General features: G+C 36.2%; 1 protein-coding gene and 1 long non-coding RNA gene across 9 annotated transcripts in view; one reads left to right on the top strand and one right to left on the bottom strand.

Moving 5' to 3' along the window:
• Positions 1–25,151, top strand: part of ABLIM3 (actin binding LIM protein family member 3) — a 168,775-nt gene that overhangs the window by 7,495 nt on the left and 136,129 nt on the right. The gene's annotated exons all lie outside the window — the stretch shown is intronic.
• On the bottom strand, positions 708–12,026 carry LOC141557044 (uncharacterized). The gene is made up of 3 exons (XR_012486695.1): positions 11,833–12,026; positions 9,079–9,164; positions 708–919 (listed from the first exon to the last, which is right to left on the bottom strand). It is a non-coding gene; the product is annotated as an uncharacterized LOC141557044 (long non-coding RNA).

The following is a 25,151-nucleotide window of genomic DNA, read 5'->3' as shown; positions in this document are numbered from 1 at the left end:
TGAATTTTAGTTCCAAGTTCAGTTCTATCCATACTCAGTGCAACTTTTTGGACAAATCCATGACCCTCTTTTGTTCCCTCTCTTTTCCCCTAAAAATTTATTGTTTGGCTGTACAAAAGCAACACTGATTACACTTGCTTACTCAAAGTGTTCACTGTTTATGCCTGATTAGCATGTAGTACAGAAATGATTATACATGTCATTAAATATGTGTCAGATTAATTTTGCTGTGAATTTTAGTTGATTCCAATACTAAACTCCATTTATGTGGGGCACAGTCATTGTGGAAAAAGGGAAAGAGGCCCTGGAGCAAAGGGCATCAGTCTTAAAATTAGAAGACCTAGAGTAGAGTCTTGAATTTGCTGTTTAATGGCTGTGTGATTAAGAAAATCATTTTTCCTCTTTGCACTTAAATTTATTAGTCTGTAGAATGGGAACAATAATAATGTCATTATCTGCCTCATTGTGAGGCTCAAATATGTTAATGTATGTAAAGATTTAGAATATACTCTCTTCAAATAGGAGGCATTTTTCTTGTTTTCCAGAGAGTTCCTTTTAAACTCCCAAATTTCATTAAGGCAGATCGGAGGTAATGTATTATATTAGAATGGTAGTCACTGCACCTGGGTCCAGGAGACCTATTTTCTTTTCTACCTTAGGAAGTGGAACTCTTGAACAACCAATCAATAAGCATTTATTAAGCACCTACTACATGATAATATCCCTCTTTGAGCCTCAATTTTCTCTTCTGTAAAATGAGGAAATAGTTCTCAATCTCTTCCATCACTTATATTCTTTGTTCTATGATCCAAGGACCTTTCCAATTCTGAAATTCTCTGGGTTCCTGTAGGTTTCTTCCAGTCTGAAGTTCAAGAGTCCTTTCAAGCTCTCACATTCTGTGCTCATTTCCTGATGGAGTCTGGAGAGAGAGGGTGGAGAGATAGGATGAAAGGAGCAATTGAAGAATAATCAGAAATGAAGATAAAGTGACTCTGAAATTGACAGTGTGAGTCAATGGAAAGATACTCAATTTACTCTCCAGGTTTGGGAAATACATTGATTCCAGCAGGATGTGCTCCAAGAGTCCTTCCTCCTGGAGGCTTCAGCTGTTTTTCCCCAGGGTGTACCTATTACAACTAATCCTCCACCAGAAGTTGTTGATTGACATTTTCAGGATGGTCAGTGTACACTCAAAAAAGCAGAAAATAGTAGTAACTTGAGATATTGGAACTTTTTTGTGATTCTTATGGATTATCTTTCCTGATGTGATAATGTTTGATTATTCACACTTAAAAAGATAATATTTGTTTTTTTCCTTTACTCATTTGCTAAAATGACTGACTTTTGGCAGGGAGGAAGAAAAAAATAAAGGGGACAAAGCTGAATAATGTATAACCCCTGTTCCCATGGAGGTCATTTTCTGATAGGAAAAATGAGGAAACATAGAAAAATGAAAAGAGCACTATCCTAGCATTACTCTTTGCCTCATCTGTGACCTTGGATATGCCATTTCCCCTCATAGGTCCTCATTTACTTTGTCTGAAAAAAATAACAGAGTTGGCCTCAATGATCTTTTTAAACTCAAAATCTTGTGAACATATAGGGATAGCTAGGTGTGACAGTGGATAGAACACTAGCCCTGGAGTCAAGAGGACTAAAGTTCAAATCCAGTTGACTTAACTGTGTGACACTGGTCTAGTCATTTAATCCCAAATGCCTTGCCCCAAGCCCAAATCTTGTGAATATGAGCCATAAAACATAGTATAGGAAAAAAAAAAAAGCAATACAAAAATTTCAATATTCTATTTGTAAGAGATAGTAAAAGGGAGGCTGAAGAAGGCTTCTTAGAAGGGCTAGCATTTGAGCTAAGTTGAGTTAGGCAACAGAAAGAAAGATATTTCAAGCAGGAAATTGTCAAACATATTGAAAAAATGGTAAACAGTCTACTTCTACTGAAGCAGAAGGTGTAGGAAAGAAAGTAATTGGAAATAAGGATGGAAAGTGAGGTTGGCAGAAGATTACTGTGTATGATGACCACAATGATGCAAATGAAAACAACAATGCAAGATTTCAGAATTCCATTCAATGTAAAGAACAATATTGAAAGCATTAATTTTCAGGCATGGCCAAGTGTTGATTTGTTATGTTTAACTATTCTTATTTGTTACAAAATATGGTTTGATTAGCTGGGGAGGGTCAAGGAAAGAGACATATTGGGAAGTGATAACGATTTTTTAAAAGGATTTAATTTAAAAAAAAAATCTCATGTTTATATTTATTAATAGTCAAAATTCAGAAGATCTTGAAGGTCAGTTTTAATTTTTTGCTGTGAATATGAACTTTTATTTTGTACGTAATTAAGGAAAAAGGGTTAAGCAAAGATTTTCACAATCTGGCCCCAAATCTTCTTTTCCAGTTTTTACTTATAAAACTCCCCTTTATACACTCTACAATACAGTCTAATCAACTATCTGCTATTCTGTGTATCCTCAAAGTTTAGCAGTGTGTGGCATTTAGAAAGTACTTAATGGATGTTTGTTAATTGACTGACTGACAATCTGGCCCCAGCCTTACTTTGCAGTTTTTTTCTCATCAAACACTCCTTTGTGAACTCTGCATTTCAGCCAAACTAAAACATTCTCTCATTCAAATCTCATCCTTACAGAATCTGAGGTGGAAGGGATCTCAGAAATCATCCAGCCTACCCATATATGAATTAAGAATTTCCTCCTATCACATCCCAATAAATGATAATCTTGCTACCACCTGATAACTTTCAGTGAAAAGGATTTCACTTCTTACTAAGGCCTAATATACTCTTTTGAGACAGCTCTATTTGCTAGGAAATTTTCTGCAACTTCCAACCCAGGCTAAATATCCTTCTTCTGAATATTACTGTTGCTCAGTCATTTCAGTATTGTCCTACCCTTCATGAACCCATTGGGGTTTTCTTTGACAAACATGCTGGAGTGGTTGGCCATTTCATTTTCTAGCTTATTTTACAGATGAGGAAACTGAGGTAAACAGGATTAAGTAATTTATCCAGGTCATAAAATTAATAAGTGTCTGAGGCCAGGTTTTAACTCAAAGTTGTATCTTCCTGGTTCTAGGCTTAGCACTCTATCCTTCTTCATCACCTATTTGAAGATGGCTATCATTTCCTCCCAAGTGTTCTCTTCTTCAAACTAATTCTCCCTGAACATCTTTCCCCTTCTTTCTTTAACTGATGTTTTCCAATCTTCTTACTAGTCTCATTTTTCTAAACATACTCCAATTTGTCAATGCCCTTTCTAAAAATTGGTACCCAGAACTGAACATGATACTCTAGGAGGACCCTGTTGTCCTCCCACTGACCAATGTGGGAGGACAACAGGGATATCACCTTCCTTACTCTGGAAATAATACCTTTCTTAGTACAACTTAAAAGTCACTTTGAGAGATTGTGTGTCATAATAGTTATAGAGCTGGCACAGGAGTTAGAAAGATTTGATTTGTCTTAACCTTTGACACTTACTGGTTTTGTGACCCTGGGCAAAGCACTTGACCTTTCAGTGTTCCAGGAAACTATAAGATTATCCAATGACTGTCAAATTAAGAGTTTGTATAATGTAAGTATTTTCAAAGGTTTATCAAAACAAAAAATGCAAGAGGCACTATACTAAATGCTAAGGTACACGGAGGCAACATCAACGTCTGCCTTCAAGGAGCTCAAAATTTAATAGGAAGAATCCATTTTTAAACAAGATACATATGGGAGAATTTGGAGGTAATTTCAGAGGGAAGGCACTAACATTAAGAAGGGATCTGGGAAAACCTTGAAAAAAACGAGGGAAGACAAGGAGAGATAGGTGAGGAGGAGGTGAATTCCAGGAATGAGGGACAGCTGGTGAAAATGGATGGAGTCTGAGTTTTGAAATATCTTGATTAAAGAACAGCATGAGAGCCAGACTTCAGAAGGGGACTAAGCTACAAGCTGTAGGGATAAAGGGAGTCCCAGGAAGTAGCTCCTTACAGCAACAAAACACAGTTTTTTTGCACAGAAAAAGAGATCATGAAAAGTTTTTGTTGTTGTTGTTGTTTGTTTGTTTGTTTGTTTGTTTATTACCATATTGTTAATCATTTTTCAGTCATGTTCTATTCCTTGTAACCCCATTTAGGATTTTTGTCATTTCCTTCTCCAGTTCATTTTACAGATAAGGAAACTGAGGCAAAACAGGGTTAAGCTGAAGAGCATCTTTTTAGCTTTTTTTTTTTTTTTCTTTAGCATTTTTGTGGTCCTGATATGTCTTCCCTCCATATATCTTTTCACAGAGACCTTCATTCCTGGAGCAGGCTGCCCTCTGTTCATGTTGATTCTTTTGCTCTTAAATAGGTCTGTTTCAAATATTATCTCCTCCATAAAGCCTCACCCTATATCTACTACCCTGATTCCTAAAAGTGATCTTTCCCTCCTGAATCTCTCAAGTCATTCTTCTTGAATTCTTGTCAACTTGTACCTGGCGTACAGCTTTATTTCTCCAATATTAACTCCCTCCCCCCCCCCATTCTTCCCTTCTCCCTCATTGACTTCGAGCTCCCTATGAGAATGTAGGAAAAAAATTTTTTTTAATCTTCATAGTCCAGCCTCTGGCACAAAGTTCTACTCAAGGCTTGGTAAATTACTATTGAATTGAAATTGATTTAGTAAGCCTCTCCGAGTGATGTAGGAAGTTAATCAATCCTTTGTTGAACTTTTGTTTAATACTTACAGTCCCTAAGAATGAAAAAAAAAAAAAAAATGGGTACAGCCAGAGAGTAACAGGAACTGTTGGAGACACCTGCATTGTCACCATCCTTTCAAAATAGGCGGGGTTTTGTTTTTCCTGATAGAGTTGATAAGTATAATTTAAGTACTTTCAAAGGTGCAACCAAACACTTATAGTGATAAAGAAGTGCCCTGAACCTACCCTGTTCTTTCTGAGTGTCCTCTTTATAGAAGAATCAGATTAGCCCATCAAAACAAATAGGGCAAGACATGGTCCCTCCCCTAATCTGTTTTTGACTAATGCTTTTGAGTCAGTAACTAGCAGTTGGAAATGTGTCTTCCCACATTCTATGGCTTGTGATTTTAATCTTATTACCCCACTTCCATTTATATAGCACATTAAAGTTTATCAGGCATTTTATTCACAATTGCCTTGTGAGAGAAGTAGTATAAATATTATTATCCCCATTTTACAGATGAGACAAATAATAGTTCTACATTCCCAGTCTCCAAGTGAAATCCTGCTTAATGGTGATGTGTCATCCGGCTAGAACTATGGAGGAGAGGAGTTTTTAAATCCAGCCTAACTGTGTCATCCCAGTATGGTGTTCCCTGTCAGACATTGTGCCATAGGGGAAAGATCACGAATTTCGAATCAGATGACCTGAGTTCAGATCTCAGCACTGCTGTTATACCTGTGTGACCTTGTTCAAATCATTTGGATTCTGAGCTTTCATTTTTCCATCTGCAAAGTGAAGTGGATAAATATGATTATTTTAAAAGCCCCTACTAGTTCTAAATTTTATAATCATAAGATTTGGTTGTGTGTCCTTACTTTGCTGATTGACCCCCTCTAGGGAGGTTGACATCATGTCCTGTTGCATGCAGTTGGGGCCAAAATTAGGGCAAGTAGCATCCTGTCCCTATATCCTGGAGGCTGGCTTTGTTTCCAAGGCAATGGGGGGGGGGAGGATGGGAAGGAAAGGTAAGAAAGGTCAAGAGACAGATCCAAATGAGGATATTTTGGGGTAATTTGAGCTGTCCCTGGGTCATCCCAATTCAAAGGTCCCACTGGGAATCAGCTGTGTCTAAGAAGGTTTTAATAACAACTGACAATTATAGAGGGCTTTGAGGTTGAAAAAGCACTTTATATTGTCCTCATTTTTGTCCTCATGACCACAGGTATTATTATTTCCTTTAGGAAAGTCACATTCAGAGATATGAAATTACTTACCAACTGTAACAACTCATAAGTACCCTAGACAGGAATGAAACTTTAAATCAAGTGCCTTCTCCCTTTTATACCCCCTGACTTGGAGACATGGGCAATCACTAGGGGTGTGGGTTAATGAAGCAAACTCAGAAGAATACTTAAAATGGGTCACTAAAGCAACAGAAATTCCTGGGGAACTACAATAGTATTCCATTTGATGGAATAGGGAACACCTTCAGCCTATAGTTCATCAGAGTTCAGTATGAGAACCTGAATCAGAACAAAGACACTCTTTTCAAAAGTTGGTAACTAGAGGTCTTCCCCTCTTGGGGTGACTTGGTCACCTGATGTAGATGCTTCATGAACTATGGAATCAGAGAATTTCAAAGGGAAAGGATCTTAAAGTTCAGTACTCCAACTCATATCTAAGCAGAAAGTCCCTCTATCATATAGATATGACCTTACATCAAGACTTTACTTAAAGACCTCCACTGATGAGAAATTTACTACCTTCTGAAGAGGCTAGAAAGGACAAAGGTAGCTAATCATAACTTAATCTGAACTACATAATTCCTGGAAAGTACTCATTCTACATTTATTTGAAGACCTCATCACCTCTTAATGGCAACTAGAAAGGACCCCAGAGATTATCTATTCCCCAAACAAGAAATCTCTCTACCATATCCCTTATAAGAGGTTATCCAGCTTGAATACTTGAATATCTCAGTGATGGGGAACTTACTAACATATGAGCAGCTGGGAAGAATTTCAAAGGTCATCCAGTTCAACTTGTATTTGAGCCATAGATTTCTTCTATAGCATCCCTGAGAAGTGGTCATTAAATTCTTATTTGAACACTTCCAATGACAGGACATTCCTTCCTCCTTTAGAAAATGACTCCATTTTTGAGTAGTTCTAATTCTTTCTTATATTTAGCAGAATTCTGCCTTCATGAAGCTTCTATTTATTACCCCTCACTCTAACTTCTAGATTCAAACAGCATAGCCTGACTCCTCTTCCATATTCATTACCTTTGTGTTGATCCAGCTGAGCTAAGAAGATTGCAAGAAGTAGATTTTGGTGGGGGAAAATTAGTGTGAGATTTCTGATATAGAAAGACGACTCTTTCTCTGGTATCCTGGAAGGAATCAGTTGGGGCCACCAGAGTTGTGGGAAGGTCTCTTCAGATTACTTGGAAGAAGATTCCATCACAGAACTCTCTAGTTATCTGAGGTTCTTTGTAGTTCCCTCAATAGTTGCTGCTCTTCAAAGCCCCTAAGCTTTCCTACATACTATGCCCATTATTGGAAGGCAGGATGGAAGGAGGATTGAATTTGAGGACATGATATTACAGGATCATCATGGATGACTTTAGAAGTTCAACCCTCATTTGACTGAGGAGGAAATTGAGACCTAGAAGGCTTAAGCTACTTTTCTAGATTCACATTTTTGGCAGATGACTGCATTATAATCCAAGTTCCAATTTTTTAATCTCCTAACTCGAAATCCACTTTATTTAACTCCAAATCCACAAATCTTTCCATCAAACTGAGCCTGCTACTTTTTTGTTAGAAGAAAAATATATGCTAGTCTTGTAATCTTTCTCTTTTCAGGGCTTTGGTTTCTTTATCTGCAGATAATGTAATGGAGTACTCTAGAGAATCCTAAAGGTTGCTTTTAGCTATAAATACTCAGACTCTCTGCTCCTCATCTCTTTCATTCCCCAAATCCTACCCATGCAGTCAAAGCTCAAGATGACTTACTTATCACATGTAACAATAAAACAACAGAGACATTATCTTCAGTTCTATCAACATTTATTAAGCACCTATTGTGTTTAAGATCCCATAGATCTTAAACACACTCAAAACTTAACTGAGAAGGGGGGGAATCTTCTCAAATTTCAATGTTAACAAAAAAAGAGAGCAGCTAGGTGAGAGTGTTGTGCTTAGAATTAGGAAGATTTATTTTCCTGAATTCAAACAGCTGAGTGACCCTGTATATGGCAATTAACCCTGTATGAGTCAGTTTCCTTATCTGTAAAATAAGCTGGATTAGAAAATAATGAACCAGTATATGTCCAGTATTTTTGTCAACGGGGTCATGAAAAGTCAGATATGATTGAAAAACAATTTAACTACAAACAATCAAAGAAGAGGGAAATAAAAGTTTTAGGTTCTTACTAAGAATTTCTTTGCAGTTGTGTACTATTAGAGGGTTCCTTCAGGATAATTGATTTTTTTCCTCCTAACAACTTATGGAGTAGGAAGGCTTTACTCTACCTACACCAGAGAAAATCCTAAGTGCAAAATATAATTTGTGAGCTGGTGTGAAGATTCCTTGAAAGTATAATTATGAAGATCAAAACAATAATAGAAAACATTCAGATAGTACTTAACACTTCACAAGATGCTTACTTTACAACTCTGTGAAGTAGAAAATAACAATAATAATAGCTAACATTTCTATAATGTTTACTATGATCTTTACAGTTATTTGATTTGATTTTCATAAGAACTCTATGAGGTAGGTGTTATTATTATCCCCATTTTACAAATGAGTAAACTGAGGCAGACAGAGATTAGGTGACATACCCAGCATCACATATCTACTAAATAATAAGGTTTGAGTTAAAATCCAACTTTCCTGGCTCTAAATCTTAGCTCTCAGAGAAATATTCCTAGATAACATACATGAAACATGAAACAGAATTCCTAAATATAATTCTGTATAGAAATGTTATAGAATTCCTATGTGGGATACAGTGTCTCCACTATATTTGAAGGCTGTATTTGAAGCCAGAGAATTTGAGTAACTTTTGGTACTTACATTCTGCCTGTGTGGATTTAGGAACATCAGTCTCTGAGTTATAATTTTCTTATCTAAAATTAGAATTGAACGGGATGAACTCAAAGGTTCCATTCATCCCCAAACCTTATGCTATCATGAACTCATCAATCAAGATATCTGTCATAGAATTACAGAATCTTAGAATCTTTACTCTGACAGGAAATTCTGGGATTCTATGTGAGTAATTAGAAGCTACATAATGACATATACTGGTTTTGATGCTTATTTAACTCTTGGGCTTCATTAATGTCCAGGATGAAGAAGAACTCACTTGGCTGTTTTCAGGTCATATCTTTTCTGGAGGAATCCATTCTGGGCAACATGCTTTAGGAAGGATATTGCTAAGCTGTAGTCTGCCTAGAGGAGAGAAAACAAGATCAGTAAATCTCTTAAAATCAAGTCAAAGGATTATTCTTTAAAGGAACTATACCCATTTTTAAAGATGATGCTATTTTTTACTTTAGACCTGGAGTCAGGACAAGCTGAGCTCAAACATGCCCTCAAACTCTTATTAGTTATGTGACTCTGAGCCAAATTACTTAATCCCTCTCTATCTCCATTTTCTTATCTGTAAAATGGAGATAATAATAGCACCTTACTTTCCATTACTTGGGATGGAGGTGGGGGTATAGAATTAAATGATTTGCCCAGGATCACACAACTAGTAAGTGTCTGAGATTGGATTTGAACTAAGGTTCTTGACTGGTGCTATATCCATTTCCATAGTTTTTGTGAAAATAAAATGAGATGATATTTGTACCTTGCATACTACATAAGATACTACATAAATGCTTTTATTATTGCTCATCTTTTCAGTCATTTTTGACTCTTCATGACCCCATTTGGGATTATCTTGGCATTCTCCAATTCATTTTACAGGTAAGGAAACTAAGTCAAATAGGTTAAGTGACTGTCCTAGGGTCACACAGATCCTAAGTATCTGAGACTGGATTTGAATTCAGATCTTTCTGTCTCTCCAGGCTTGATGATCTATCCACTGTACCACCTTAGTATCCATATAAGTCCTAGTAATTATCATTTATTATTCATTTATATTAGTTATTAACCATGCTATTATGATTATTTATTGATACTCATTGATAGTCTTTAACTAACACTTTGATGTTTAAGGCTCCCAAATCTCTATGTTTATCTCTAACCTCTCACTTTTCTCTCCATTTACAACCATCTCCACACCACCTGGATACTACACTGGTAGTTCAAGTATGGCATTTCCAAATTCATGCTTATTGTCTTACTGTTACAAAAAACCTATGTCTCCTTTTCACTTTTCTTAAAGGAACTACCATTCATGTGGTCTCCCATTTTCAAAAGTCCAGTGTTATCAGTAGCTCTGCCAAATCCTGTCTTCATGACCATCTGCCTGGAGTATTGCAATAGTCTCCTAACATTTCTCTTCTGCCTCCAGACTCTTCTGCCTTTAAACCATTTTCTATGATCTTTCTTATCCTTAAATCTAGTCAAATCACTTCTTTGTTGAATCCCTATTATTGACTGATTAAATGATCCTAGATCTGCCAAAATATAATCCAATACTACTTTTTCAGCTTTATCTATTCTGACTTTTTTCTTTCTCCTCTATGATTCTGACAAACTGGACAACTTAATGCTTTTCTATCTCTGTAAATTTGCTTATATACTTACTATTCCTAGGATGTTGTCCCTGTCCTACAGTGTATTACTAGCTATTCTCTGAAACAACTCAAATCTTACCTCTCCTATGGATTCTTTCTTGGTCTGCCAAAACATTATTGACATTTATTAGCCCCTACTAGACTTTAAATACCATGAGGATAGGGACCATATATTTTTAAAATTTTACATCTCTTTAGCTCAGGTTACAGTTCTTCTTCACCAAAAAACTCTTAAAAATATTTGCTGAATTGCACTGAATGAACATAAGACTTAAACCTGATTATGGGCATAATCACTCAAGATATCTGAAATTCTTCAATAGAAAAGAATTAGGATCGTTTTTTGGTTGAAAGAAATAGGAATGTTTAGTCTGGAAAATAAAAGACATGAAAGGGACACATAGCTACCTTCAAATATATGGAAAGTTCTCACATGGAAGGGACTTAAACATATTCTGCTTGGCCCCAACAACAGAATCAGGAGCAATGTGTTGAATAACAATAAATAAAATGATATGGGCCACCTGAAGAGATTCAGTTCTATTCAATACTTTCCAATAATAGAAATAGCATATATTGGATATTTGTTGTTTGTCAGATATTGAATTAAATGTTGATGATACAAACAGAAACAAAGTAAGACTTGTCTTCAATGAGTTTGCATTCTACTGGCTAGGATGTCAAAAGTTCTCTTTTACTGGAGGTTTTCAGGTAAAAGATGTGTAACTGCTTATTGGAAATGTTGTTAGGGGATTCTTATTGAGGTACAGAGAGTGGACTAAATGGCCTAAAAGCTCCCTTCCCTTCTGTGAGCCCAAAAGGCTAGAAATAGTTACTAGTGATTGGAAGTTACATGTAGACAGTATAAAGAAGGAATTTAGAACTGTCCTACCATAGAATAGGCTGCCTTCTGAGGGAACAACCTGCTCATAACTGTCAGTCTTCAAGGGAATTGGGATAATTAGCCTAGATGATCTCTGAGATATCTTTTAGCCTTGAAGTTTATCATTTCATGAGAACACTACCCAGTTGAGGTAAGCAGAGGTAGAAAAGAAAAAATGCTAGATAATTGGGAGAAAAAAATAATTAAAACTAACCCCCCCCCAAACCAAAAACCCTTTCATGAATATTAAGGTACATATTAGACCTTTTCTTATCTAGAGCGAAATCTCTGGATCAAAGGATTCATTCACAGCTACCCTTCCTAAATCTATCTTTTTTGAACTTTGGTCATGCAACTATAGTGACAAATTTCCAGGTTTTGTGTCTGAGATCTATATTCTCTCTACAATACCCTGATACTTCTCCCCCCTCACTTGCCCATCCCTGCCCCCATATTCACCCAAGCTAGGTGCTTATGGTAAGCTTACCTAGTTTTTAACAAAGTGCCTGGACAATTCTTTGTTGCTGTGTTCTGGAAGCTTGCTGGTGTGGAGAACAGAGCCAATTATCTTTTAGCTTAATTCTTAGGGTTTGTAGAACAACTTCTATCTGGAGTACAATTGTTTATTTTACCTGAGACTTAAGCCCAGTCTTATCTCTTACCTATTTATTTGTTCCTTAACTGGATGGGGGGTGGGGTGGGGAGGGAGCTGGGAGGGAGGAGTTGACTTGACTTTGCTGGTTTCCTGTTTACAATCCTGTAGGTTCAGATAGCTCACAGTGTCCTCTTTCTGTACAATAGCAGCCAGAGCCAGTGAAAGAGGGTGGAAACAGCCTTGAGCTGGGGAGTCAGGAGGGTAGGTTTCAGTTTTGCCTCTTTCACTAACTGTTGTGTGATTCGGACAAATAAGTCACTACCTTCTTTAGGACTCAGTTTCTCAGAATTCCGGAATGCCTGAAGCTTTAGAAATATTTTCTGCCCCCCAGTAATTGTTTCCCATCTATTTGTTCCTATTTTTGCCTCCAGGGGCCACGAAGAATAAGCTTAATTCTTCTAGACACGTCAGACATTCAGTTATCTGAAGATAGCACTCAAATCATCCAGTCTAAGTTCTTTTCAACAGTCCTATTATGGCATGCTTTCTAGTCCCTTTTTCATTCTGGTTGTCCTCCTTTGGATATGTTCCAATATGTCAATGTTATTTCTAAAAGGTGGTGCCCAGAACATATGGAAAGTAGCATGGCATAGTGGATGGAGCACTTACTCCAGAGACAAAAGAACTGGTTTTAAATCTTACCTTCCATGATTATTGCTCGTGTGACTTTGGAAATCAGTAAAATGAGGGACTTAGACTATTTGATCTCTAAAATCTCTCCTAGCTTTAAATCTCTGATTCTATCATCTAATATACCAAATGGGGTTAACCATAATAGTTTCTTCATCTGAAAGACAAAGTAAGTGAATTAGATATCTTTGAGATTTAAATCTTATAATCCTAAAAATTCATGTTGTGGGCAGATTGAAATGGCATCTAGTACCCAAATTCTTTCAATTTTACTTTAGAATGTACCTAACATTGAAGCATGAGAATGGCTGAGATAAAAATTTACTCCAAATATTAAGCAGCCGTACTGGGAGTACTGACTTAAAGGCAATTGGGAAGATTTTCATCCCCCACACCACTCTGGTCGGTCCCCATGCTGCTGCCCCCTTCCTGAAGCTGATCTAAGCTGGGAACAGAAGTTTCCTGTAAAACTAGCTTAAAAATACCAGGATACAAGGAACTGCCTTCTTCAAACCCTTCTTTGGAATAGGGTTTGGGTTTCAAAGGGCTTTTCCTGCTGGGATAATAATAATAATTACACATCAATACTTCAAAAGAACCTTTTTTTTTTTTTTCTTTCTTTTTTTTTTTTTTTCTTCACCATGGAGGTGCTCTTCAAATCAACTTATACTCCAACCTGTCTAAGGCTGAGCAGAGTATCTTCATCAGTGTCTAGGGCCAAAAATATTAACCCCTTGTTGCCAACCCACTACTCCATTTCCTTTTCTGGTAAGGAGTCTTTCCTACTGTAATTAAAAATAGTATTTAGATGAATACAATTGATAACTTGTTATATATTGAAAGTCCATGCAGCCCAATAGGACCCCCCATCCTTCCCAGAGAATATGTTCTATTGGTATATCTTTCAAGATATCAAGGTCACCTCCATTCCAAGATGAAGCATCAAAAAAAAGACCTAGGAGAAGAAACCATTCATTATACCTGATAACAGAAAGGAAGTATGGTATTATGGCTAGTCATCTGACCTTGGAACAAGGAATCTGTGAGTCCTGCCTCTGATATATAGAATCCATGGTTTCCTCAATGTGGATATTTTCTATATCTGTACAGACCACAATACCTCCTTGCCTTGTCATCCTGTATAGTTCTTGTATTTGTCTTCCCATAAATCCTCCATAGAATATCAAACTAATGCCTTGGAGCCTTCCTCTGGATTTTTCAGTACTTTGCAAATGCTAGGACAGCTATTGAGTATTCCATCTGCCATCATGCTTTTTGGACAAGACCAACTTACCTCTTTTCCTTAAAATATCTTTAAGGATATTTTTCATATAATTTTGGGGGTATGTGTCATCATAGGTGATAGGTGAAATAGTAAAGAGTTGGATATTTGGGATTAGTTCTGGTTGTATATGCTAAAATAATGGTTCCATTTGGTACATACTTCATCCTAATGCAGAAATCTGAATTACAGGATCCACTCTGAAAAAAAAGTATGTGTATGAGAAGGAAGTGGATTCAGGTTCATGTTCATCATTCAGCAAATGCCTAGCAAAACTCCCATAGAAATCATAGAATCAAAACCATAGAAATCAATAAATCTTGATCCAGAAAGGACCCGAAAGGTCAACTTGTAACAACCTCTTCTTTTCACAGATGAGGCCCAGGGGGGATGGAGTGATTTGACTAACATCACAAAATAAGTCAGAGTCAGGACCATAGGATCACAGCTCTAGACATGGAAGGGACCTTAGAGACCATTTGGTTCAAATTCCTGATTATACTGAGACTCAGACAAGTTAAATGATCATGGTTTCATAGCTAGTGAGTGTTAAAAGCACTATCTGAAAACCAGCATTCTATCTACTGAGCCACACTGCTTCTCATTCAAACTTGAATCTTCTGATTCTAAAATCATGTAATGCCCCATTAGTCTCCTCTGTAATTTCCTGGTCAAGGCTTGAGTAAGGCTAATGAATTATAATAACAACTCCCATTTACATAGTGTTTTAAATCAATTCAGGGGGTACAATGAGGGGGACTAGACCTATAATTTCATTTGTATGGGGAAATCTCAATGAGGAAACTCAATTTGATTTAATTAATTTTGATTCAATAACAAACATTTATTAAGCACCTACTACATGCAAGTCATTGCGCTAGATGCCAGAAATGAGACAAAAATTAAATAATCCCTGAAGTCTAAGAGCTTATATTCTATTGGGGGTAGGAAATGGAGTTGAAATCAACATATACATAGATAAGCAAACAGAAAATATTTGTATTAAGCAGATATAAAGCAATTTGTGGGAAGTAGGAAAAGCAATATAGGAAGTGGCTCTTGATTTAAGCCTTAATTCCAAGAGGAAGAAGTGAGAAGGGACATCATTCTAAGCATGAGTGATAACTTGTGCAAAGATAGTATGGAATGTTGTATGTAAAGAAAAACAAATAGGCCAGTTTGTTCTTGAATGTATCATATATAAGAAAGAGGGATGTGAAATCATGCTAAAAAGATAGATTGGAATCAGAATCTGAAGGGCTTTGTATGTCAGAAATACTTATATTTTGAAATGAAGATGAGAGAACCAATAAAATCTTTTGAGCAGATGAGTGCCATGGTTGGATCAATGCATTAGGAATGCCAGTATAGCAGCTTTGTGTAGAATGGACTAGAGTGGGATTCTGGAAGATTCAGAGAAATCAATTAAGAGGATATTGCAATAGCCCAGGAGAGAAGTAGTGAGTGCCTGACTTACAGTGGTTGTCATATGAATGGATAGAAAGGGACATGTGGGAGAATGGGAGTAAGGGTGTGTGAAGAGTTGAGGATGGCTTTGATTATGCAAATCTAGATGACTGGGAAAATAGTGGTGCCCTCAACAGAAGCAGGAAAGTTAAAAAGAGAGGTGAGTTTCAGGGAAAAGGCTGCATCTAGCTTAGGAGAGAGTTGTACTTGAGGTGCCCATGAGATCTCCTAGTAGAGATACCCAGCTGATAGTTGGAAATATAGAATTGGTGCTCAGGATAAAAATGACATCTGATTATAATATATTTGAGAATCATCTATATAGATTTGGCAATGTTATAAAATGATCTTTTTATCTATTTTCTTTCCAGACAATGTTTCAATACCCTATTTAGTGCAATACAACTCCATCTAATGAAATTAATTATTCTCATTTAAAGATCTTTTTACAAAAGATCACAGGGTTAATGTCAGGGTCAGAACTTAAGTTTCGGATTCTCTTCTTGTAGATCCAATACTCTTTCCAATAATTACTCAGCTTCATGAATAAATTCCACCTGACATTTATGAAACAGTTTTTAAGTATACAAAGTATTTTTTACATCCAATAATTCCTTTGCTCATCCCATTTTCTTCCTGATCTACCTTTTGCATTCGCACTCATCCTTTGGAGTCCAGCAACCACTTCCTCTATGATGTTTTCCCTAATATTACTAGCATGAAGTCTCCTGTACACATAGTCTACCAGAGTTGTATATGGGCATACATGTAATGTCATCAAACTCGGGACATCTGGAGTCAGTCTTAGAACATCTACTATTTGTGCAATATTGTATAGATATTTTAGCTTTTCTGAATCCCAGTTTTCTCTTTTATCAAATGAAGATGATACTTTCATTATTCTTATAGTTTTCAGAAAATCACTTTGTAAAATGTTTAAAGTATCACATAAATCTGAAGTATTATTCTTTCATCCCTACTCCACTAGATTGTGTGTTGTTTGATTGCAGAAACTATCTTATTTCATCTGAATATCTCTTGTATCTATTTAAGTCATGGGGGAAATGACAGAAAGGACAGGACCAAGGACAGAGTCCTGTAGAATTCTACTAGGACAGCAGTTCTTAAATTTAATGCTCCTTTATACTCTTAAAAATTATGAGGACACCCCCCAAGAGATTTTGTTTATGTAGGTTGTAACTATCAATATAATTTATTTATTGCATTAGAAATTAAACTTCTTATATAAAAAGTTTCAATTTCATAAGCCCCTGAAAGTATCTCTAGGGCCCTTGGACCACACTTTGAGAATCATTGCAGTAGAGCTCTTATCCAATCCAGGTTGATACAAAGTTCTACTCTTTAAGTAGGGTTGTTAGAACATCTGCAAATGTATTTAATTTATTATCATCTGCAACACCTTTAACCACTCTCGCTATAAATGTATCATGAGAAAATGTTTCCATTGTTTTACTGTCTCTTTTTTTTCAGGGGTGGGGGTTGGAAACAAGTAGAGTGAGCAAATAAAATTTTAATTGAAAAAAAATAAATTTAATTTTAAAAAGAAAATAGTTAAAAAGAGAGAACCAAGTGCGATATTTGCATAACTCTTTAACAAAACTCTATTATTATGGAATAATTATTATGATGGAATGATGATGATGATGAGTCATATTCACATTTCTTTAAAGCTTTAAGGTTTACAATACCTCTGTGAGAGAGCTATCACAGGCATTATTATCCCCATTTTTTATAGATTAAAAAATAAAGAAGCTTAGCAGCTCAGAGAAGAGAGAAGACTACTCCTAGATCATACAACTAATATCAGAATAAGTACATTATGTGTTTCTCTGGGTCATTTTAAAAACAGAGCTTAAAACAGGAATGATAACCTTGTTAAATTACTATAATTACTATTTTAAATTGCCTCCGAAAGACCCACAAATGTCTTTACAACACTTATAATAGTAAGTTATGTATGATCTTTTCCCAAGTTAAAAGGTCCAACAAGACTGCCTTCCGCCCACTCCCAACTACTATCACATACTCACAGGCATGTATAGACAAGCTTCACATGAAGGTGGCAGTCAGTCAAGTGACCAACAGTTTTGAACAATTTTCATTGGTTTTTGTCACAAAATATGATATTGATCAGATAGTTCCAACCCTGTACTCAAGTAAAATTGGATTGCCTATGCTGATTATGTGTGTGTCACCCTTGAGTAGCCATGACCTTAGGGAGTATCATGCACCTCCAGCATAAAGAATGACATTTTAATTCTCCTCAACAAGAATGAAATCACTGAAGTTATCTTTGGAAGAAGTGAAACTCTAGGGAGACAATTAGCAATTTAGCATTTCTAATTCAGAGGAAAATATTAGTTCCACTGACTGAAGAGAAGAAAAGAAATGACGTTAATTATAATTAAGACTTGGTGACTACAGAAATGTGAAATTGATAATATTATCCCTTGAGGAAGAGTGGGGAGCTTTTATGTAGCTGCTAGAGTAGAAAAGAACACTGAATTTGGATTTCAAGGACCTGGTTTGTGGTCCAAGTCATTTAATCTCTCTGAGCCTCAGTTTTCTCATGTATGAAATGAAGGGATTAAACTGAATGATCTTTAAATTCTTGATCCTATGATAAATCAATCTTAGCCTCTCAGGGCCTCAATGTACTCTTTGATAAAGTGAAAATAATAATACTCCTACTCCCTCCTTCACTAGTTGTAAGGAAATCATATACTTCAATGTGCTACAAAAGCATTTCATAGAATCCCAGAGTTAGAGTTGAAAAGATGCCTTAGAGGTAATTTAATCCAGCTAGGTGACATATTGGGTAGAGTGCTCAGGCTGGAGGAGGGAGATTAAATATGGCTTCAAATACTTTCTGGCTCTATGACCCTGGGCAAATCATTTAACCCTGTTTGCCTTAGTTTCTTTATCTGTAAAATGAGCTGGAGAAGAAAGGATACCACTCTGGTATCTTTGCCAAGAAAACTCAAAATGGGGATAGAAAAATTGGGAAAAACTAGAACAATGACAAGTCAAACCCTCATTTTTATAAATGAGGAAACTGAAACCCAGAGAGGTTAAATGACTAATCTACAGTGATAAAAAGTAATCAGTATCAGAGGAAGGATTTGAACCAGGTCTTCCAGTTCTAAATCCATTGATTTTTTCTGCTGCACCCCAGTGACTATTGACTTTTTTGCTGTGGCAATTTATATATGCCTTCTACAATGGCATGAGAAAATCACATTTTTCTAGTGTTTGCTCTCTCAAACTCAAGGCCAAATCAGGAATCTTGCAATTTCAATATGGCTCTGCCACGTTACTTTGGGCCAGCCTCTTCTCTGTGCACTTCAGCTTCTCTATATATAAAATGAAGTGGAAGAAATGTTCTCCAAACTTATCACTGGATAAGAACAAGATTATTATCATGTGTTCATCCAAGAATTTTTGCTTCATAGGCCCCTTTGCTGGGAATCTGGAAGAGAAGGAATACTGTAATGCTGTTTAATCTTCATGCGATCTTCAAAGAAATCCTATGGCATAGTCAGAACTTCCTTTTTATGGATGAGGAAACTGAGGCTCAGCAAACAGAAGTGATTTGCTCACAGACAGTATTGATAAAGCCATAATGAGAATTTGAATGAAGGTGTTGGCCTTAGTCCCTTCCAAAACTCACATACATGGACTGTGTTCTAAGGTTCTTTATAGCTCAGGCATTCTCTGTCCTTTGTTCCAGAGTTCTTTCCAGCTGAGTAGTGATGTGGGACTACATGCTAATCAGAATAGGAAGATCCCTTCAGAATCATTAAGAAATCAAAGAGAAAAAAGTAAAAGTAGTCCCTTAGACTGAACACGTTCCACATCAAAATTCTGCCTTCTTCATACTTTGCAGTTTACCTTAAAACTTTTATTTTTGAGTAGATAAATGTCAATAAGCTTTTAGGTTAATGGAACTTTTGGCTTCCCTCATTTCTCATCAGAGAAAAGTCTGTCTGTACTCCGCTAATGGGCATCTTATGTGAGCCTTTAACCCATATGTTAATTATTATACCAGAGATGGCTCCAGATTCAACTGGGGGACAGGATGTCATTTTGCATGGAAAGGATATTTCTGAATGATTTTTTTTAAGAGAAGGCAAAAGGCTTTGTTGTTTCTGAACAATTTCTAACCTGGGCTGGGAATTAGGAATCCTGTCATGAGTTTGAGATCTATCAGTCACTGATTAGCTCCATGACCTTGAGCAAGCCTTGTATGAACCTTAGTGTTTTCCTAATATTGCCCTTATAAGGGCATCAGTGAGATAATGGGTAAGTGATTTGTTACTATAAAACAGTATATAAATGTAAACTCCTGTTTATCTTGTGATAATTAGTGATAATAATAATCAGAATCCATGTTTAGTCCATTGAGGATGTTAGGACCCAAATCAAGAAGACAGTAGAATTTCTGTCCCCTAAAATATTGGTTCACCTAAGACTGGATTATTGCATAACCAATTTGGAATGTAAGGTAAGGTGAATACCTAAAGGGGTGGAAAGCCCGAATGCATCTACATTATAAGGGACTTGTTTTATGTGAAGGAGAGAAAGAAATTATAAAGCAATACCCTATTTTTGGATAACTTCAGCTTAGGGCAAGGATATACTTGGACATCAATAGTTGAGGTGATGTTTGGATTCTCAGTTAGTGACATGCGTATTGTTTTGGGATGACTGATGGGTGAGGTATTACACAGAAACCATTTGATTGTCACCTGCCTTCCACTATATACATTCATATATTCACATTCCCTACAAGATATTTATTCTTCCCAAAAGGCAGATTTAGAATTTATAGTTAATTAATTGATCCATCAATCAATAAACATTTATTAAGTATCCACTATGTATGTGTCAAAAAATTGAGCAAGCTTCTAGAGGTACAGGGGCAAAAACCCCTTGATATGTCTGCCATCAAGGAGTTTATATTCCAGAGAGAATAAATATAATACAATTGGTGGAAGGAGGGCATTAAGAGTTGGAAGTGATGAGTGGAATGAGTAGAAAAAAGAACAGATTTCACATATAAAAGAGAATGCTTGAACTGAGTCTTGAAGGAAGATAGTGATCTCAAGAGGCTGAAGTGATGAGAGTCATAGAGATCAGCCTGTGAAAGGCTGGGAAGTAGAAGGTGTGTGTAAGAAACATTAACATGACTTGCTTGACTGGGCTGTAGAGGGTGGGGAGAAAATAGCGTTGGAAGGGTGAGGGTTGAACTTTCAGACATATTTTGTCCTAATTTAAAGGACTTCCTAATTAGAGCAATATCAGAGTAGAGAAGACTGTCTAAAGATAGTGAACCCATGTCACTGCAATTATCAAGGAAGGATACACTTTCTACATTTTAAAAGCAAATGTGGTGGGGGACAGGGAAAGAGGAGAAGGCATTCCTACCACTAATACTCAAATGGATCTCTGATCTCAATGATTCAGTTCTTGTCAATAAATTAGAGAAATAAAATAAAATCCACGCATGCTTGCTCTTCTTGTACAATTCTTATTTAACTTCTCTCAAAAGTTTGATCCAGAGGGTCCACCCAAAGGCCTTTTTCTCTTTCTCTTGATATTCCAAATGTATCAGAGAAACACTCTAGCCTGCTATAGCATAGCACCTGCTATATGCTTCTCTCACTCTCCAATGACTAACGCATGTTCTGTTCATGTCATGGAATTCTTTAACGTATCATCCTTTATTTTTGCTCTTTAGAGTTACTTGTTGGTTTTATGTTGTAGCCTGCTACTATCTACATTGCACCTCTCCATTATGGTCTGTATGATATTCATCTTTAGTTTTTAAGAAGCAAAGGTGTATCTGGTAACAATGGTAAAATGTCTGTATTGCAAAAATGAATCTTTGCTCTTAAAGAAAGGTTGGGGTCAGGAAAAGTATTTTGCTTAATCCAGCTTCCATCTCTTCCTCTTTTTCAACTTTGGGCCTAGCTCATTGTGTATCCCAGAAAGATATACTGTTATACAAGCCCTATAAGTTGAACATTTAAGTGCATGTTGAAATCTGGGTAATGATAATTTTTCGTACAATTTGTCTTTTTTATGTGGATGGACAGAGGGATCATTTGAGTGACTACTGATCTCTTTCAGGAATATTGTAATTTTTTGGACTTAACTGCAACCCACATGGTATCACCTCCAAAAAGCTTTATCTGGAGGATCTTACCATCTACTGCTAATCCCTTCTTTACCTGAATTTTTTTGATGAGTCTCTCCATTGCAATGTTGGATACTTTTGGAGGGCTAAACATCTTTCTGCTTTGTTTAATCCGATGTTTATTATTAAAGGATTATTGAAGATAACTATTTTTCTTGCTGTATTTTCCAAGGAATCTTAGATGATCTTGTTATGGGAGACACTATGCTGCAAAAGAACCTGCAAAGTGGCATTTTGTTCTATTGAGATCAATGCTTTAAAAAAAATAATCAACAAATAATAAACAAAATGGGATTTTGTATTCTCTTTTTAAAATTAAATAAATTTAAGTAAGCTTTTATCAATGCCTTTTTTTACTGTAATAATAGTTTTTCCTTTACATTCTTCCTCCTCCTCCTCCCAGAGAACTATCCTATGTAACAAATCGTATTTTTATATAGCCTTTTGTTGTTGTTGTTGTTGCTGTAAGGCATTTGAGGTTAAATGGCTGAAGTCAAATTTGAACTCAGCTCCTCCTGACTCCAGGACTGATGCTCTATCCACTTCACTATCTAACTGCCCCTACAAATAGTATGTTTTTAAGACAAAAAAAAACAGTGGGGAGGAAGAGAAAGTCTGAAAGCATGTGGAATGTAAAATACCTGTGTAGCTCCCATTTTCATGAAGAAATGGGATGGAGGGTATCCTTATCCTCTCATATCTCTTCTTTCAACTTATGCTTAGAAATCTTATATTCTCTATCTTTCAATCAATTGTAAGATAATGAAAGTATCTGTTATTGAGCATAATTTTTGAAAGCCTGTTTCTTCTTTACTAACCTCTCATTGAGATAACTCTCAAATCATATATGTTCCTCATAAAGAATTTTATGTGTAGGTGAAGAAAGCATGGAAGCAAGTAGCTGCTGATATTTTTTCTGACATTTTTTGATATTGGTGAAGATTGAGATTTTGTCTGTGTTCTTCACATTTTCCCTCCTTTAGATATCTTTTAAATTGGTCCTTCAATGTCCCTGCAACTGTATCATCTCCAACATGAATCTCCTTTCTATATATTTGATCCAGTCTGGCAGCTTTTCCATCTTTGTTCCATTTAGCGCTATTTTTGTTTCCTCTTTAAGCATCTCAAATACTTTGAAGTTAGGGTCTAAGTGTTATGACTGTACTATCCTTCATGGAAAAAAAAGTTTGCTGTAATAATTTTTGCAAGTCGTTTCCATTTTTCTTCTCTTTGTAGACTTTCCCCCCCCTATTTTTATGATTTAATGCTCTTGGAATGACTTTCCTTCATTGAATATTTTGCCGAGCTTTCATCAGATTTGTTTTACACTGCACTGCATCTCTCTGCTTTATGAGACAATACTTCTGATAATCATCAATCATCCTTCTTCATAAGATTTTACAGATTAGTTTATATTCCAGTTCTATGTTGCCTTTAGCAGTTGCCTCTCTCCATTTGTTAGTAAAGTCTAATGTTTGCTGATGAAGGTTCTTTCTGGGCTCTTTTTTGTCTCATTATAGAAATGCATTTACATTAGTTTGACTTGTGGAAAAAATTATTATAGTCAATGTCAATTTCATTTCTTTTGTCCATTTAGCATTTCTGATTTTCAGTATCTTGTTTAAATAATTCAGAGTTAAATCCTTTAATTGTATTCCATATCATTTTCTCATTTCTGTTTTTTTCTTCTTGTTTATTATAAATTCTGATCTTAGCTCTGGTTATTCAGTTGTCTAACCATGCACAGAGTTATCTCAGGAATAACTGCTATCAATAATAACCAATAATCAGGCTATTGATATCCAATAATTATGTTAATACTGTATGTTTTACAAAACTCCATGTAAATTACCTTATTTGATCCTCAGAATAACACTTTGAGACCACATTTAGATTCTGAGACCACTTGCTGATGGTTACACAGCTAATAGTAGTAGTAGTAGTAGTAACAGAATCAAGACTTGAACCTAGGTCCAAGAGTTCCTAATTTAGTTTTCTCTCCATGACACTGGAGCCTCAAAACAGAACAATCTATTTAAATCCCATCCCTCCCTCGGAGTTATCATAGGCATGCATCTTCTTCCCTGAAGCCCTTCCTAACCAACCCCCATAAAAAGTTCTCCCTGTCCTAGCTTCTTCTAGCATTGTTGAGAGGGAAGGGAGAGAGAGACTGAGACAGAGACAGATATAGTCAAAGACAGAGACAGAGAGAGGCAGAAACAGAGACAGTGAAAAATTAGAGACAGTAACAGAAAGGGAGAGGGAGAAAAGGAGAGAGAGGAAGAGAGAGAAATAGAGAGAAAAATAGAGAAAAAGAGACAGAGGCAGAGATTCAGACAGACAGAGACAGACAACCAGAGAGGCAAAGAGACAAGAAATATAGAGACGAGAGACAGAGAAATAGAAGATGGCATAGACTAGAAATATAATCATAATAGGCTTCCTAGAGGAAGGGAGGTATTTAAATATGGATAAATATGGTAAATGGAGGGATGGAAGGGATTGGAGGACATACTTTCATATAGATTTGAGCAGATGATCAGGCTGCCTAACCAATGGCACAAAAGTAGGAATCAGAATCATGTATGCAGGGGGCGCTTAAGGAGATCTCCCTGGGTGATTGGATGGGTGATAGGGATTCTTTTTAAAAACATATATATTTTGTTGGAGGAGTGAGGGAGGGAATGACAAGATAAAAATGGTATTTAGAAACAATTACCCCAGCAGCTGTGCACAGAGGAGACTGCATGCAGAGAGACCATCTAGGAAGTTGTGGGAGGGAAAGTAAAAAAAAGTTCTGGGCTGGGAGTTAAAAGATTTAGATCCAAGTATTTGCTTCCAACACCTGCCCTTCCTCTCCATGGGTCTCTGGTGGTCTATCTGTAACATCTGAAGGCTAGAGAGGATCATCTCTAAAGTTTCAACTTTGACATTTGATGCTTTGTGTTTATAGGGACCACTCAACTTTTCTATGTGTTCTAAAATACTTTTAAACTCTAACACTCTATATTTTATGCTCTGACCAGAAATGATATAAGCATAGTATTCCAGGATTTACCAAGCTCTTTCCTCATAGCAATTTATGAGATAGAGAGGGCAAATATTATTTTTTCCACAGGATTTGAATGTAAATTCAAATTCCTTATTGCACTATCACGTTCCTCTACATTTCTAAATTCCTTATAGCTCTGAATTCTATATTCTACTTTCCCTTCCAGTTCTGAAATTCTGTATTTTATGTTCTAAGAGATTTACCAACTCTGAAGTTCTTTGTTCTAAGGTCTCCTACCATTACAAATTGTATGTTCTCAAACCTTTTACATCTTAAGGACCCACTCAGTCCTTACACTATAATGTTCTATATTCCATTGTTCCTTTTACTTCCTGGATCTCTCCCTCAGACATATGACCTTTGTGTCAGATAAGTCTTTGATATATAAGAGGCTCAGGTCACCATTTCTAGGTATTTCACTTTGGCACAAAATCTCAATAAGAAACCTTTAGAAAGTACTAGCAACCTTTCTATTTTAGATAAAACAAACAAAAAAAAAA

The sequence above is a fragment of the Sminthopsis crassicaudata genome, chromosome 2, assembly GCF_048593235.1.
Source record: "Sminthopsis crassicaudata isolate SCR6 chromosome 2, ASM4859323v1, whole genome shotgun sequence".
Taxonomy (NCBI): domain Eukaryota; kingdom Metazoa; phylum Chordata; class Mammalia; order Dasyuromorphia; family Dasyuridae; genus Sminthopsis; species Sminthopsis crassicaudata.
Note: the sequence above shows the minus strand (reverse complement) of the source record. Positions and strands in the feature narration are given on the sequence as shown.